The sequence below is a fragment of the Varroa jacobsoni genome, unplaced genomic scaffold, assembly GCF_002532875.2.
Source record: "Varroa jacobsoni isolate VJ856 unplaced genomic scaffold, vjacob_1.0 scaffold_96, whole genome shotgun sequence".
Taxonomy (NCBI): Eukaryota; Metazoa; Arthropoda; class Arachnida; order Mesostigmata; family Varroidae; genus Varroa; species Varroa jacobsoni.
In genome coordinates this window covers 108,845-126,041 of record NW_019212998.1, presented here as the reverse complement: position 1 = coordinate 126,041, position 17,197 = coordinate 108,845, and the positions used below count along the sequence as shown (strand labels likewise).

The 17,197-nt window shown below is 39.8% G+C and overlaps 1 protein-coding gene across 4 annotated transcripts in view; it reads right to left on the bottom strand.

Annotated features, from left to right (window-relative positions):
* LOC111264388 (uncharacterized) overlaps positions 1–16,972 on the bottom strand; it is a 173,547-nt gene extending 156,575 nt beyond the window's left edge. For 2 of the 4 annotated variants that reach the window (XM_022840267.2, XM_022840258.2), the window contains exon 1: positions 16,560–16,972. The gene's annotated coding sequence lies outside the window, so the exon portion shown is untranslated. Of the gene's footprint in view, positions 1–6,706; positions 7,210–14,348; positions 14,431–16,559 lie in introns of those variants that run through there. The other 2 variants (XM_086970026.1, XM_086970022.1) reach the window with 2 other exon arrangements.
* Positions 16,973–17,197: the final 225 nt, after the last annotated feature.

Sequence of the window (17,197 nt, the reverse complement as noted above, 5' to 3'; positions counted from 1 at the left end):
TATATATATATATAATTGAATGTCATTTATCTTATTTGTTATTATATACGAACTATCACGTCCCTTTACGTACGTCGGACGTGAACCTAAATTGAGTTCAATTGAATTAATTAAATCCGTATTCCGGCACATATCATCACATTGTCTATGCGTCTGGCTTACGTTCCGTCCCACAGCGGTACTAAATCGATGAGTGACGAAAACAGCGTACAGTTTCTTGTAACGATACACTGATTGATTAATGAACCGTCGGATAGTTTGAGCTGTTGGCCGAAACTCGTAACGGACTATAGTTGTGTCGTGTTATTATGAGCGAGAATCAACCTTCCCCGGTTCCTTGTCCTGTGACATTATTCAGTAATGAAGTACGTAGTAAGCATGGTAGATCTAATGAGTAACACAAAAACAGCGTCATGCAAACAGACGAAATGTTACAGCGAGTGAAGATCAGGATATTAACGGAAACTTGCAGATAATGATAACTAAATTATCTCCTATTTAATCCAATAACAACTATGTGATAAGCAAAATGTATTAAGTAAATCAAGTCTCTGACTTAAGAGACGGGCAAACAATTAAAAAGTGTGATACATTTCCCAGTCTCGAATAAAATAAAATCAATATTCTCGTTGTGAAGTCTACTGAATACGTATACGTGCTTGCTGATGGTGGTCACGAATTTGTTTACGTAACGAGGTGCAATTTCCAACTTCCAGTATGGTCGAGCCTCCTAAAAACCTAACACTGGGCAGAACAACAAATAAAATATGAGATTGCCAGCTTTACGGTATCATTGCTTTATGTGATTACTTTTTCCTTTACAGAGGTATAATTTGTGAGACAAAATCTACCGCAACTCATCTTGAACAGCGTTCTTTCTGCCTTCTCTTGGTCTTGGTATCTTGCTCGACCTTTCTAGTAAGAGAAAAAGGTATTCTAGCCAATTCCATTATTAAATTTACCGCCTTCTGGCGGATCGATAGCGGCTGACTCAATGAACGCTTCCTCTGAGTAACACCCGTTGATCCTCTCTACTGCCCTTTCTGTTGCCCCACATATCACACCAAGGGGTGCACACACATTCACCCACAGAAAGTTGCACTGAATCAGCTAGTAATCGTGAATACATTCTCAAGCTTGTCCGCAGCGTTGAAATCTAACGATTTTCGGGCCAGCCGCACCGGAGCAGTTAACCAACTAGTGAACATCAAAACCGAATTATGCACCAGCCTCTGTCGCCCATTGTATATAGAAATGGGTGCCGTTTTCCCTCAGTTCGAAGGCATCAAGACGAGCTTTTTTCACTACGCTCAGTCTAGCAGACAAAGCGTATCTCTTTAAAATACTGTCTCCTCATTGACAAGTTCCAGATACAACGTCTGGTCGAACCAGAAGCCCGCCAGCGCTCATTTCGAATTTTGGAATCACATTTGTAGGACAAATACATTATAACAACTATATCTGCCGCGATCACTCCTGCTGTTGTTTGACTGTCCGATGTCGGCTGGTGAAATCGGCAACGGCTATTCAACAAAAGCTCGTCTATCTGGGCAAAAATCTGGCTGGTCGGATAATTGATACCCTTGGACGGGTTTACAAGTTGTGCGTACTCACTCATACAAGCGGGCAGTACCGAAGTTTCCGTTGGAAATGTTGTACCCATAGAAAGCATGTAGATGTTAAGGATGGAAAACGTTCAAATTTCTGAGGTAGATGTTTTCGAACGCATCCCGCTAGCATAGCAGGAACACTTTGTTCAATAGAGGAGTGGTAGGATTTACTATTGATCGTACCTTGTTTTATGGCTTTGCATAAAAAATCGTAGCCGTACAGCTATCATTTAAGTACCCAGAGTTCGTTGGAGTTTTGCGATAGTTGGTTGTAGACCACCGATGGTCCTGATTCGGCTCCTAGATGGTGTTCCAAAAGTCAACAATGAACGTAAATCGATCGAATGCTTCATCCAAATACAGCAATGATGTACAGATGCAGAATGCTACTTCTAGAATTGAAAACAAAGTAATAGCGTTTTTTCTATACTGCTAAATAGAGCTTACTTGATAAATATCGTTTCAGGTGTAAATCTGCTAGATAAACGGGATCAGCGGAATTTTTTCCTAATCTACCTTAGCTAAAAATGAACGATCAAAACGTGTTCGATAAATCGAATACACAGACGAAACAGTAACGAAATTAGCCATATATTTTAATCATTCAAATAGATCTTTGTTATTACAATGAAGGAGCAGGCGACCCCACAGCCAGTCATGCACGCGGTCTGTTTTACCATTGCTTTTCCAACGCAACCGACTCTAAGAGGAAGTTCGCCCTAGTGGCAACGTGCATACGTGGAAGGAAACACTACGACCCATGTCGAAGGCACGAACTGGAAACCGTTGCAAATGACGATGCGATATGAAAATAATAATATTTTTTTACTTTTACAAGAAACATAAGATAAAAAGAACTCATTTACACAAACAAATATTCTCGTGTTTATGTTTTTTTACGCCGAACCTTGAATGCCAGCTGCTCATAAACCACAAAGCAATCGAAAGGGGCGTTGGTAAAACCCACTAGAAGCAGCAACCCTGGCTCTCCTCAACTATAGGCTCTTACCAAAATGATGATACGCCACTATTGTATAACAGTCTTGCCTAAGTATATGATGCTGCATACAAATTGAGAAGATGCACGATTCTAATACCGTGCATCGAGAACTCCTTCACTGAATACCGGCACGTCACTACCATAGGATATTATGATGCGCAAAGAGGTCAACGCTCGATGATTTAAGTTTAGCTACGTCAACGATAGAACCCGTTGAGTGAAGTGGGCATCGCTGCTCAGATTAGGAACATTTCTTGAAAAAGGTTATTCACAGTAATACAATACTGCCATAGTGTTTTGATTTTTCCGTAAGAGGACATGTGGCCTTCTGCAACGGGAGATTGATTTCGATTTTACGTAACGCATCTTTATGCCGCAATAGCGATACGATCGTTCTAATCGAAGAGTTTATCGACCATAGGCTTCGACCAAAAAGAAACGTTTTTTTCTAATGGTACTTAAATATACTTACTCTAAATTACTAATTTAAAATTCAGTAGCATAGTGTAATATAATCTTTTTTAACATAACTCAATATATATATATATATATGTGTGTCTGTGTAAAACCTCTTAGTTTTTTCAAGGGTAACACCCTTTTGGACTTTTTTTTTCATTAATCGTGGACTAACGTGGACTTTTTTTTATTCGAAACGAATAATAAAGTTCATAAGTTTTGTTTGTGTATTGGTATGGACTTCAGCTCTTTTAGATAAAAAGCTCTATTGTCAATATTTGCGATCCCACTAGACGACCTCTACATATATTTTGCGCGATCACTAGGGCATCAAAGGGATATTGAAATATATAGAACCTAATATAAAAACACTGGGCTTTTGAACAGAAGTGCTTTATATTGGGGTAGGCGGTAATCTAACAATAGTGAATATGCATTAATTGAGAGGCTCCAAAAATCATTGAGCATCTCGAACACCAGCTTAGCCATACATATCCCTTCCTCTACCTTAGTTGAAACCACCTCTTCACCGTAAAACCGCAACTTAAAAAAAATGTAGCTCCTCCTTTAGTTGTCCTTACCGTATAGTAGATAGATTTCATTGCCTTTCTGTGCACTAGCTATAAACCTAATCGAACTCATTCAAATCCTTTTTTCAATGACCTCTAAGGAGAAAAATCAGTCTATCAAATAGCGTTTCGCCAGGATTCTTTGGAGGCGTGTTTTAGACATTTTGAAATCAGCAAACACATTCTGAAAAATGTTCGCACTTAATCGAAACACGGCAAAATCGTGAAACGTTACATCAACAGGCTAGATTGAATGCTGACGGCGTATACAACTAGCCAACGAAAGAGTCAGCGTATTACCCCAAGTCAGGTAATAGGTTGGAAAATAAACAGGCTGTGGTAGAGATGGAAACCGTAATGGCGCTGCTGTTACCAACGACCGTTACTATACAGGCGTACAGAGGAAGTTTGATCGAGGCTATTGTTCATTGTAAATCGTTAACAAAATGGACAAACAAACCGACAAAGTCGAATGCGAATGCAACAAATGGCCGAACTAGTAAACGGGGCAGAAGAATCCCGCTGAGTAGATTATCGCAGTTTCAATATAAATATGTCGAAGCGAAACACCTCAGCAGTCGGTTCTTAGGCGGTAGAGTTGGCCGTTCGTATCAGTGTTCTGTGATCATGGAGACAGCGTGTCGAAGGAAATGCTAAAGCGCAGTGAGATTTAAGGAAGGCATATCGGCCGATCAGCAATAATGCGCTACCAAATAGGAGGAGTGGCAAATATCTGTACGAGACAATTTTCCGTATGGTAATACGGCTCCCTGAAAAATAGCAATACACGTAGATATTATATAGTTAACAAAAGGGTAGCGTACAATAGTGACGCAGGTAAACGACACGCCGGAAGCAACTGAGGGTGAAAGAAATTGCTTCATAAAAGATAGGATAAAAAAGAGAACGCGTTTCGATCATCTAATGATCAGGTTGTGCTTGAGATTTTAAGGAAACCTTTGCAGTTGTTCTAATTCTAATATAATAATAATATCTAATGAAATCATAACCATATTAATAAGGTTACATTTCCTAATAAGCTGGACGTGATGATTCCAATGAACGTGCTACATTATAAAGAAGTTATCGGCTGATGGTCTTTGGTTTAGCATACCGACAACCTAACTTCTGCTGACCTTTTTTCTAAAAGCATTGTACGCACGAAGATAACTATTTCTCGGAAACTGTTCCTAGCTAGACTGCAACTGAAATGCACGATTTAAATTTTCCCGCCATCCGTTAAAATGGTTACAGCATTGGCAAACTGCCATATTTTTGGTATAATACCTTCCTACCTATCCGTTCAAGCAACGGCGCGTCGGGACGATACAATGTGAAAATTGTTATCAACTATACGGTTAAGTATTAGCTGGCAAGCATACACCATCTAAACGTAGAAGTATTCTATTATTTAAAGATGTTCATGTTTAGGTGCATTTTCCATAGAAACGATTTCTTTTGCAAAGATCACTAAATCACTCTACAACTGATTGGAACGCAAATAAATTTGTTGAGCACTTTTGGCAAAAATATTTACGTGTGTATGCGTGTAGTTCTGACAATGATTCAGACAGTACGGCTGAGTATTTGTCTGTACAAGCCCTTTCTCCAACAGCTAAACCACTTGCTAAAATGCAAATATACTAAAAAAAAAAAGCAGACGTATAATTTACGTCTAGCGTACTCAATTCAACTTGGGTTCTTTTAATATAATTAAACATCATACTAGAGCTAGTTAGGCCTGGACGAGAATAAAACTGAAAATGGTGTCTGGAAGAAAGCATATGCACCCATGGCATTTCACCATTCCTTTCCCAATATCAATAATTCCTGCGTCGCACAATTCGTCATTGGATACTGCTGTCTGGGATGGCCGCATTGTCGTCACGATTGTTGTTATTGTTGTCGGCGTGTCGAATTCGTGACAAGAACAACAACAAAAACCTATTCCCTGTGTTTGTTGGCTTATTCCATCCATCCATATTGCTCCTTGGCGACCTTTGCGCTTTCAAATCGTGTCGATCAGTTTCAGAGGCGGCTCTGAACCTGGCGCCAGAGCAAAGGCGTCAATAGACCACCCTGTCCCTTTTTCTCTGAAAGACTGGCGCAATAGCCCGTATTATTGGCTGGCTACGTCGAACTGGAAAATTCGTGCTAGCTCTCTGATCATTATATTCGTCCAGCAAAACCCACGGTAGTATGGCCGCGACACCGTTTCCTCTATTGACGTTAACATTGTTGCTTCATTGATATTCTTGACGATGACGTTATTTTGGCGTTCGTCATTGGATCATTAACAATGAACCTCGGTAGAGGCACACTCCTGGAAGGATAGGAACAGAAAAAAATGGGCGAAGCGGGAACTATCGCGCCATAGGTAGTAAAATCTGCACCCAAGGTAGCAGTATCGACCACTCAAAGTAGCAACTCTTTTGCTAACTGCGTTAAATTTGTTCTATAGATTCTATTGGAGAACCACTGTACAGATCAATAATAATGAGTATTCACTTTGCTTCAAAATAGAAGGTTTCAACCGGAAAATGAACTTCGCGTACATTAGCTTTAATCACCCCATGCATGAACTGTCCCTGGCCATATTTGATATATATTTACTTATATAGCCTGATCGTTGTATCTGATTGCATTTTTTTGTTAATTTTGTTATTTTTTTGCCATTTCCGATAGGAAAAAAAGGAGTCATTTTCTCACATTTCGCTATTTGATCTACTTGGTCAGGTTCGACTAACCGATGATCGGATCGACGAAAATTGGCCTAGCAACGAAGATCACGCATAGAGCTATGCCAATGAATGTCAACTACTATTTTTCTCTCCCGCAATATTTTCCGAACATAAAGAAGGTTCGGGCGAATGCGTGAACAGGTCGGGTAGACCCAGTTACAACGTTCATCATTTTGGTAGAACCTTTTCTGGGTATACGTTTTCGACGGCACGCACGCACGCACGCACGCGCGCACACTTCTCTGACTTAATTAAATCCACCTTAAATTTATCTATTACTTTAATTGATGTCTTTTATCTCTATATATATGCATATTCTATATCACTCGCCTTCTATGGGTTCCTCTGGGCTACGATGACTTCTAGGGCGGCAACAACTCAAACGACGGCCCTCATGTTCTTGATGACGATGACAGACCAATTATAATCACACTTCGAGACTTGTTCATGATGGTGGTGGTGACGATGATGAGGATGACGCTCATATTGCTTACGATCGTTGGCCATTTTGCCATAGCATCATATATGATGGCACCGTAGCCCGCGCAACGGCATCAACAACGGCTCACACTTGACCCATAAGAACTGATTATAGCCTAATCAAGCAGAATGGACGGGTCTACTATATTATCACGCTTATTTAGTGGTGGTGTGACATTGCTGCTCGGCCAGCGGCAGCTCTCGGCTGCTGTTATCAGACGACTGACTGGTTGAAGCTTGCCACCGATCTGCTTGCTTGTTTAGTAATCTTCGTCGAAAGGGTAATTTTTCATGATCGTTAAAAGCTTATAAGAATGAAGCGACGTGGAAGAGTGTAACCGGTAAAGCAACAACTACAATAACAACAACAGTAACAGCAACAAAACAACAACAAACAGATTTGGAATGTTGGTATTCGCTGAGAAAGGTCTCGCATACATGCAAAGAATTATCTATGTCTAAGAACGAAAAACGGTATAACGCTAATTCTTCGGGTAACGTAACATTACGTTAATCTCACAGATGTTATCTGTAGTAATACAGATATATTGACGCGTTTGCTAATTTCTATATATAGTAATTAGGTAAAATATTTCGATAGCAAAATAATAGACAATGTTTACTAAAAGGAGTGTCTTTTTTGAAAATTCGCATTAAAAATGTCGTATATACTGTCGTTTCTTGTAACATTTATCCTATCAAGTTTTGAGGCGTCATAAGAGTGTTCGTGCACCACTAAAAGCCTGTATATGAATGTTTATCTCACTCATAGCCAATGCTATTTATAGAGTACGCTCATCGTTCTCACCGTTATTGACCGCGCAGTACCCGATAAAGGACTACGATCAGAAAATTGTACTGATCAGTCAAGACCTTCCCGCACTTGTCAGATACTCTGTCTGCTTATCGTTCTAGTGGCTGCCTGATGCTGTTCGATAGTCTTTTTCACGCGATTTAGGCAGATGAGCCAAGGTCCAGCCCGCACTCGCACTTTTTATCCATGCTTTTTCCAACAACGGCCCTTCAGCCCTTCTAAACCACGGGTGACCGAGCCAGTACGTAGATCCCATCTATTTCAATTGATTCGAACCGGAGACGGGTGCAGGAGCGAAAAAGTTAGAGCTTAAACGTTTACACACAAGCAAACGGTGGCCCATAGAAACAGCGCTTTTTTTTTCCCAGCTACTCTGTCATCACCTTTGTTTGCAGAACAAGGTCTTCTCGTTCGGATTTAACGTTTTGCCGGAGAGATTCATTTCTGACTCGAAGCTTTTCTTGACAAGCAGTTGTCCAGCTTCCATTGGTCCTCCCATGCGGCTGTAGGGGCTGGGGTCTTTGGCTGGATTAAACATTCATTTAGTATTACGACCACAGCGCGCGAATAGGACTGCAGTTAGCGATTACAACCAAAAGTCAATATAGGTCTATAGCGATGAAACAGCATGTGTGCTTGCGGCGACTCGTCTGTAAGTACAGTCGAAATGACGACATCCTAAGTGTGCCCCTACCGACGTTCGGTGGCTTGGCATTATATATATAAGGGCAAGATCCATTTGTCGACAAAGGTATATTTTTCATCTAATCTAATAAGAAAATTATACCACTCGAATTAGGATTGTCCGATGCGTATATATTTCGCAGAAACTGTTCCTGCCAGGTAAAATTTTGTAGTTTCTTATAGCTAGCAAACATACACGCGGTATGTTGAATAAAGTTGAACCCTTTCTTGGAACTGCAGAGAGTCCACGAAGTCACACAAAACTGCGGAAAATAAGATTACTATAAGTATAAATACAAGACTGCATCACAACACGAATTGTTTAGCTAAAAGCCGTTTCAGCAGTTTTGGTGAAAATTGTGATCAAATGGATAGCTAGTTTGTATTAGCTGGTGGTAACCAGTAGCGCTTATTTTTTAGTTTCCAATAACATGTTTGTTATTGGCGGAAACTCCGAAAGTTTTTCACGCCTTTAAGGCATGTACCCGCCCTGGAAAAGCCAGGAGATATTTAGTACTCTAGAACCAACCTGCAATCACTACGATCAGCTGCTCGTTCATACAGCAATTGTTTGACCCACTAGACACAACATCGAGCGGATTAGAGCCTCTAGGGTAAAGGAAAAAATGCCAGGGAGCGTGTGCAGAGCTGATAAGTTCCAATGTTCTTTCAAAGAGACGTAAGCTTCGAAAGGAAAACTAACTCTGTTTAGAAGTACTAGTTCCAAAATGATCCGTCGAAATCGTAAGCTACCCCTCAAACCGCCTCCCTTCGACTCTTCCAGAGATTGGAAGAACCGGAGTATTGTCCACTTCTGGGTCGAGGGTTTGACCCCTCAAGGCTCCTTAGCCACAGAGAGATGTAGAGATCGTAGAGATGGTCGTCTAACAACATCGCTGTTTAATGTACCCCTGTTGCAGCTAGTGTCCCGTGGAACTCGACTGAAACAAATGGTAACCAAGCGACTTTTATTGTAAATACGAATCCGGCCCGATGTAAATAAGATCTGGAAAAACATTTTGGTCTCGCGGCTGTTTCATCCAAATAGGTTTAGATGTATATATGTATGATTATGTATGCTGTAGTAATTAATTGGCGCACTTAGTTTTGGGAAAGACTTCAACAAACGCATAGTCATTAGTCCAAAGGCACATTTATTGGCCAAATATGGCGACAACGGAAGTAAGCGGCCCTGAATGGTTTGTTTTGCTCAAAACATTATGGTTGATCGATCATACCTGGAGTGGCTTTCCGTATCTTCCTAAACTTCTCAATATTCAAGTCATCAACAGGTAGAATTTTTAGGCATACTGAAGGAAAAGCACGGGGCAAATCCCCGGTTCTTCAACTGGCTAGGGTTCCATTCGCGCAGCTAGATAGCACTACATCGAGCCTCACAATGAAATCAATGTCCGGGTCCAGCTTCAAGCTTATGCGCGTAATACTAATATTTAGAATAGTTTTCAAATATAAATAGTCAAATTAAACAGAATCGACATTTCAATTCGGATTGCACATAATTTATGAGGACACTGGCAACGCGGATGAAGTAGCTTGTCGCAGCTTCGAAGCAGGTCCACAGCTTCTCCTAGTCTCGGGCTGCGCCATAGATCCGTAAATATTTCGCCTTTCCCGCATCGCGGCTAACGATGACATAGATATCACTTCAATAATTCGCTTCTTCGTTGTTATCGTTGCGGTTTCGTTACCTGCCAACATGTCTGACATGGACATGTAGCTAACGTCGATGCTTTGCTGCTGGTCAGCTTAACATCGACAGTGAGTGATACCGCAACCCAATCACCCACAATAAGTAACTCCGCGACCATAACGGCGTTCAGAACCATTAGTAGCCGCAGAAATCCTTCTCAATTATATTACACGTTCGGTATGCCAATGACATATGTAGAAGGGTATCTGTTCCGTTTTCGACTGCATGCGGCCCATCGGCACTTAACAATTATAAACATGCTTCAGACAGGCCCAACGGACGGCGGTAAAGGCCCGTCAAAGCCGATGGATTCTCAGACTGATTGTTAAATACATCTATCTTATAAATGCGTTACTGCAATTATCGCACTGATCAGGTATACGCCTATCGTGGACCAAAGGAATCATGGATCTTTGGTAGGATATGGGATCGTGCTAGCTGTAGTAGCGAGCGGTAGCCTTGCCCTTCAAGCGTGAATAACATCAAAAATCGACTGTTGAACTACCCACTGGGTTAGTAATGCGTGCTCGCCGAAGAACCCGCATATACAGAGCGAAAACAGCCGAGCAGAGCAGATCAACCTGAGAAGACAGCTGTAGCAAAGATTATCTAAACGGCAAAGGAAAAACTGCAGAAGAAATATGTGTATCTGATCAATAGCGAGCGATGCACGTGCTAATTCAGAACGTGTCTGAGTGGACGGGGTAACATTAGTAGAATGGTTGTATCTGATTTGTAACTGAGAACATTTTTTTCACACGTTAGGTTATTTTCATTGGCTCCGACATACATTTTAAGCATAATGTCAAGGGCCTGCCTCATGAGAAAATCTATGAAGGATAGGGCTTGCTAGACTAATCTAGAATCCGTCCAGACAATTTGTAATTGTTTATCATTGATACGTCATAGCTTTAACGTGTTATCGGTTTTAGCTAAATGAGAAAAATATGTCTGACTATATCACTAGTAAAGGCCAAATTTGTAACGTTACTGAAAAAAGATCTTATCTCAGAGTTAGCTACAGCAGCACAAAATGCTCAAACATATTAGGTCATAACAGTCGAATAGTATTTCGATAAATTTCTGGCTCGGATTTATCCTGTTATGTAGTATCTTTCATAATTTTATTTTAAAATATGCTACATTTTATACAGTTGTCGAAATTAAATCATCGTGTAGACAGAAGTGTGTAGTAGTAATGTGTGCCTTCGGCACGGACACCCGGTGCGTATTAAAACGACAAATGTTTTTTCTTTAGAGCAACGACAATTCTCAAACACTCCCCGGAGCAGGACGTGAGCGTCGTCCATCTGGACCGTTTATTGTTCAGTCCTAACTCGGCTTTATTGTTCGTTAGGCCCGCATGAAACCCAAGCGACAGAAGGTGAAGCTTAGGGAGATCACTGTCGACCGACAAAATTGAATCCTCATTAACTATCATATCGCATGACCATTAGCGTCATAATTATCATCTGGGTGACAATAATTATGGATTCTTTAATCCTGAGCACGAATTCACTGCAGGAAGAGGTAGCTTAGAGGTCCACGCAGGTAAAAATTTGCGCCGGTTTCCATCATTTTGGATGACTTTTTGCAAATTAGCGGATAAAAATAAAACGAATATTACAATGGATTGCTTGGACGAGGCAATGCCATAAAAATGTATCACGCCTAAAAGGTGTCTAAAGCGTTATGTAGTGGATTAATGTTGATACAAATTAACCATCAGAAAATTGCTATATAGAATTAAATAAAGCACTGTTACGTTAAGAACAAGCGCGACCTGTGCCGCGACGAAGAAATGCTTTTTACGTATGTTTTTGTTATATTATATATTTGTTAAATATATTTATATATTTGTTAAACACTATTTAAATGAGCAAAACTGGGCTACTGGCATCCATTGGTATTTGAGAAAATATGAATTGAAAACGTTTGTGCCGTTGGCCCATATAACCCTATCTTATGGGGCTAATGATTTCATGTAAAAAAATCAGCCATTTAATGGAGCTAAAGAAAAAAATGCTGTTTTCTCTGGAAGGGTGTCGTTACGGGTAGAGAAGCTGTTGTTTTATAATCATTAACTGGCAAGTTAAACAAATTATAGATTATGATTCGTCTATGATAGGTCCATATAAAGTTTGGCTGCGTAGTATGAAAACGGCCTTTGAATGGTCCAAAGACTGGCATATCCACGAATTGCATTTTATACAAAAACAGTAACAAGTTGGAACACCGTTTTCTGCAGCCAAGTAAAGCTAATATATTTATCGTTATTCTGGTATAATTAATTATTAATAATTAAAGGTTATTATTAATATGATAAACTCAGAGCGGTGACCGTGATTATCCGCAACGTGGTGCACATGTTGACAGTATGCTTATGTCTGAACGATGTGACGAAGGCCATAAAATCGCCAAAAATCATTCAAATAGCAAGACACGCCGTTTGCAACAGCGACACGTAATAAATACATCGAATGCAAAATTCGTTGCGATAGCTACACACATTTATCTGTCGTATACACGGCTGAAGCAACAAAAAAACTAACGAGAGAGAAAAAAAGAGAGCTTATTACAACGGTATATTACAACCGATGTTTCCATTGAGCCGCGTCAGTCGTTCAGCTTAAATAAGCGATATCTGAGCACAGCTATTTTACTACCAATGTAATAATTATCACTACGAAAAAGGCCAATCTAATAAATAGTAAATACTACAATGCACCATAATACACGCAGAACCCTATATATCTCATGAGTATCCTAATTTTTTCCGTCAAAACAAAAAAGCTAACGATATTACAGCTTGGAACACTTTAAAATTAACTTCTAATAATCTCTAATAACAAACGATAACGGCTACTTGTTACAGTTGATATAGTTATTGTAACATGTCGTAAAAAGCATTTTCTATCCTCACAAATACACATATACAAATGTTCAGTCGTGCTCTTACTTAAAATCTGTTTACGTAGTGATAAACCGCACATTCTCGAAACCGAGAGGCGTGTGGTGCCTATAGGTTCGGCTCTCGACAGATCGATCTCCCGGGCAGACCAAAACATCTAATACGATGTCACTTTTTACCTTCCGCATTTTGCTGCAACACTAAGGTAACTAAGTCTAAGTTAATGTGGGAATCTGGACAAGTTCACTTGCGAGCAAAGCCTCGCAAATGATTTATGCTGAATTAGTAGCAACTATAAAGCAGAGGCTTAGAAGAGGCGCCTATAGATCGCCCCAGCCGTTACATCAGAGTCTTAACAGCAAATGGGAAAACGAAAAAAACGCAATAACTCCAACAGCCCAAAATCTGTGCTTGAAATTCTAAATACCAATATTTTTTCAAGCATCTAGAGAACAGATGCTTGAATTTGAAAAAAAAAATGTACACCCAACGTTTCGCTATGCACAACGTTGAACAATCTTCAAGTCACGAAGATTTAGTGTCAGCGTAGCTGTCTTCTAATAGAAATTTCTGAAAATGTATACTAAAGGATAAGAGTGTAGATTACGACCTTTGCGGACGATAAATGGTTGGATGGAAAACTCTAGTGAGGGGGAGTTTGAGGCAGTCAAAAGATGTTGAAAACCGCAACTGCAATATTATCTTTGATTATCGATTTCAAGATCCTACAGAGGCATTAAGCAATCGCATTACTTAGCGAACGCGACAAGAATACATATAAATAACATTCATGCTTAAACACCTAAACCTTTTTTTCTGAACCTAACAGCATATACGTTTCTTTTTTATTGGCTACTCAGTGGGAAAAAAATTGCTAAGAGTTTAACTTGGGGCTGGAACGAGTCATCACTTTCGACACAAACATTTTTTGGTCTTCAGGAATGCCGGACAGCCCCAGGAACGCCCGCGTTTGACTTTGCAGCCACGTAACCTTCGACCTCCGTAATTTTATTTCAGGTTGCTAAATCACTACACAAACAAATACTGACCAACATTAACATGCTAGACTCGATAGGACTTGAACGTACTAGGTAGTTTTGCTAACTTCTCGCAAGGCAGTCATCAAATATTCATGGCCAATAGCGTAACACAGGCAAATATGAAACGAAGCTTAGCAGCAGCAGTTAGTTTAACCCACTAATTTTATCGAAAGGTAACATAAGTGACATTTAATTATATAAGCAATTTTTCGCAGGAGGAAGGATATATGTGTTTCATTAAATATAGCTGGATTTGGCCTTGAATGAATTTAAGTAAAAACGTCCCGAAAACAATCTGTCTCAGTTTACGACCTCGTGTTAATCTAACTAACCTTTTAATTTCGACAAGGTCATATTTTCCAATCGAATCAGATTATGTGTTGACAATGAAACGCAAAATAGCTATTATTTTCGTTTCGTTTTCGCAAATGTCATACTGCATCGTCTGCATACTCAACGCTCACTGCACGTTACGTCGTACCGCCAGCTGCTAGAGACGTTTACTATGAACTTTCGAACATAGAACTCGTATGGGGACTTGAATCGAAAACCTGTCATAACGCAGTTATTACATTTTAGTTTTATATATATTTCGTACTTTGCACAGAATGGGCCTAGAAAACCGTATCACTCTACAGTTAAGTAAAAATATAAGCTCTATCATTAGTACAATGACTTTTCTAGGAACTAGTCGAATTAACCCCATCGGAGAAAGAAATGCTTATTTCCTTCTTATTTGCTCAGAAACGACTAGATCTTGTGGACATTCTTAGGCAGCTAGCTATCCTCTTATACGCTCTTCATCTCATGAATATATATATATATATATATATATATATACTGTACTATGAGTCCAGTGGAATATAGATATCAATTAAACTGCCAGCAACAGTATTTTCACAATAAAGTAATTTTTTCCACGTGTAAAATACCTTAAGCTTTACAGAGGTACACAAACAACATTACATATACTGTGTCCCCATGGACTGGACCACCTTTAAGACCTGGTACAATTTCTCGTTGTTTCATTTTTGATCCCGTACGATTTGGAAACACATATATGATAATTGTCTATTGAGAACGGTGCTCGCTGTCCCATAAACATATTTATCATGGGAATTTAACCAGTTCAAACCGTAACGTTCTAAAAAAGCACAAAGTAACTTGAAGTAACTGGAAAGTAATTCATGTTTGTAGGAATATATTTGTTCATAGTTCACAGTAATTTTTTTTAATAGTTTATATTTTACAGTTTGCAATAGCCAGTAATCCCACAAGCCTTGAAAACCTGAAGGAATGAAGTAATTAGTTCAACTTCGATAAAAAGGTGGCATTTTTACCTAAATAAACGATGACTAAGTCGAGAACAAAGATATACCGTGACGTACTATAAAAGAGACATGTAATAGCCGAGGTCTTGATTATTCGGAGCGACGAATCTGCTTCTTTAAAGCAATCAATTAAAGTAATGGGAAGTTAATAGCCAAAGCTTTGGCCCAGCAGTAGCTCAGTCAATCGGCGGTCGGGATTGGGGGAGGCGGACTGAAAACTGGGACCTACGTTCCAAGACGTTAGGAATAGGCCTGTTTGTAATACACAATAGGTCTGCTCGTAATACCACAGTGTAACTAGGAGCTGAGAACAATCAAGGTAATACAAGTTCAGGATGATCGGCTGTCATATAACAGCAGCGAGCTCAGGCTCTTTTGTCATGTTTTTGAAAGGATTTGTAGAGTTGTATGAAGTCACTTGCAGCGTAGTGAATAGAAGTGCCTAATAATTTGTGGAAATTGAAAGCCGATTTTGGGCTGAGCTGGCCTAAGCATTCTAAGTGTTTGCTACTCGGCTAAGATGCCGGATGTCCATACTTTTACGTGAAGGACGTTTAACTTGAGCAATCGTACGGCGTTGAACTAAGTAACACATGGCTCGTTAATTTACGAAGCGTTGTTTGTCTCAACCAATGTACTTTTTATATCTTCTATTAGCCGTTTTGTGTTGTTCGGATTTTGCAACCATATCTCGATATTATCATATCTGTGGCTATAATAGTTTGCACGAAAATTTCCAGTAATAGTTCTTTCAACATCTAGCTGAACTCAGACTGATGAGAGCCTGTTATAATGTGATTGCACATATGCACACACACAAACATAAGCGTAGATTCCATAAACAAAACCTTTGTATGCGCGAGCATAACGTAAACATCCTTTTCTAATCCCCCAATCAAGGGTAGTGCTGACGGTGCGGTATTCTTACGTCAACAGCTTATTGCTCCACTAAACTAGTTACAGTGCCAAGTCTGACGCATGTTCATATATAAATATGTACACGTGACATTGCATATGTGATATATGTTACGTACGCTGAAGTTGGGTCTATGATCAACATTACATTTTTTCTTTAATAAGCATCGAATCGAAGCTAGTCCTTGATATCGTGACGCTCGATCGCATCTGCAGAAGTTAGCTTTTTCCAACTGACACTTAACATAATAAAACTTAAGCTTTTTCGGTCATCATAAATATTTCTGATACTGTTACCTGCCGCTTTTGTGTTGCCTGGACTGACACTGATCACCAGCTTTTAGGCACTTCACGATTCAGTTCACGTGTGATTCCGTTAAGTCCGCAAGGAAACTCTTCAAGAAGTGTCTTTATTCATTCGCCAGATTAGCGTGAGTGTCACACAAATAAAACAGATCATTCGTGGAGTCACAATTTCCTGTGCTTGCTATGTGTCTATTTTCTGCCCGCTGTATGCGAAAGTTATCGTTGTTCCTTTATTTGCTAGTTTTATTTTGTATTATGCTAAAAATACACTTCATCTCACAGATACGCTAGTGAACGCTACTGGAAGGTTGACACATTTAAGTATTTTTGCTTTCATTACCCGCCAAAAACTTCTCCCGTTCGAAGAGTTCACTTCCACTGGCGACAATCGCTTTCGACCATAACTCAGCATCTAGCATAGAGCAACGCCTAGCAAATAAACCAGTCAGCTTGAAACGTCTATAGCGCTGTTTCCATTACGTTAGATGTTAACGATTTCGAACACATGGGTGTCGCCATCTTTGTTTGTCGATGCGGTTCGCTTTCAGCGGCGCGCAGTCAACCATCTATCCGCCATACCTACGGCACTTCTTTTCAATAACCAGCAAGCCAAAAAAACAACAGCTCTC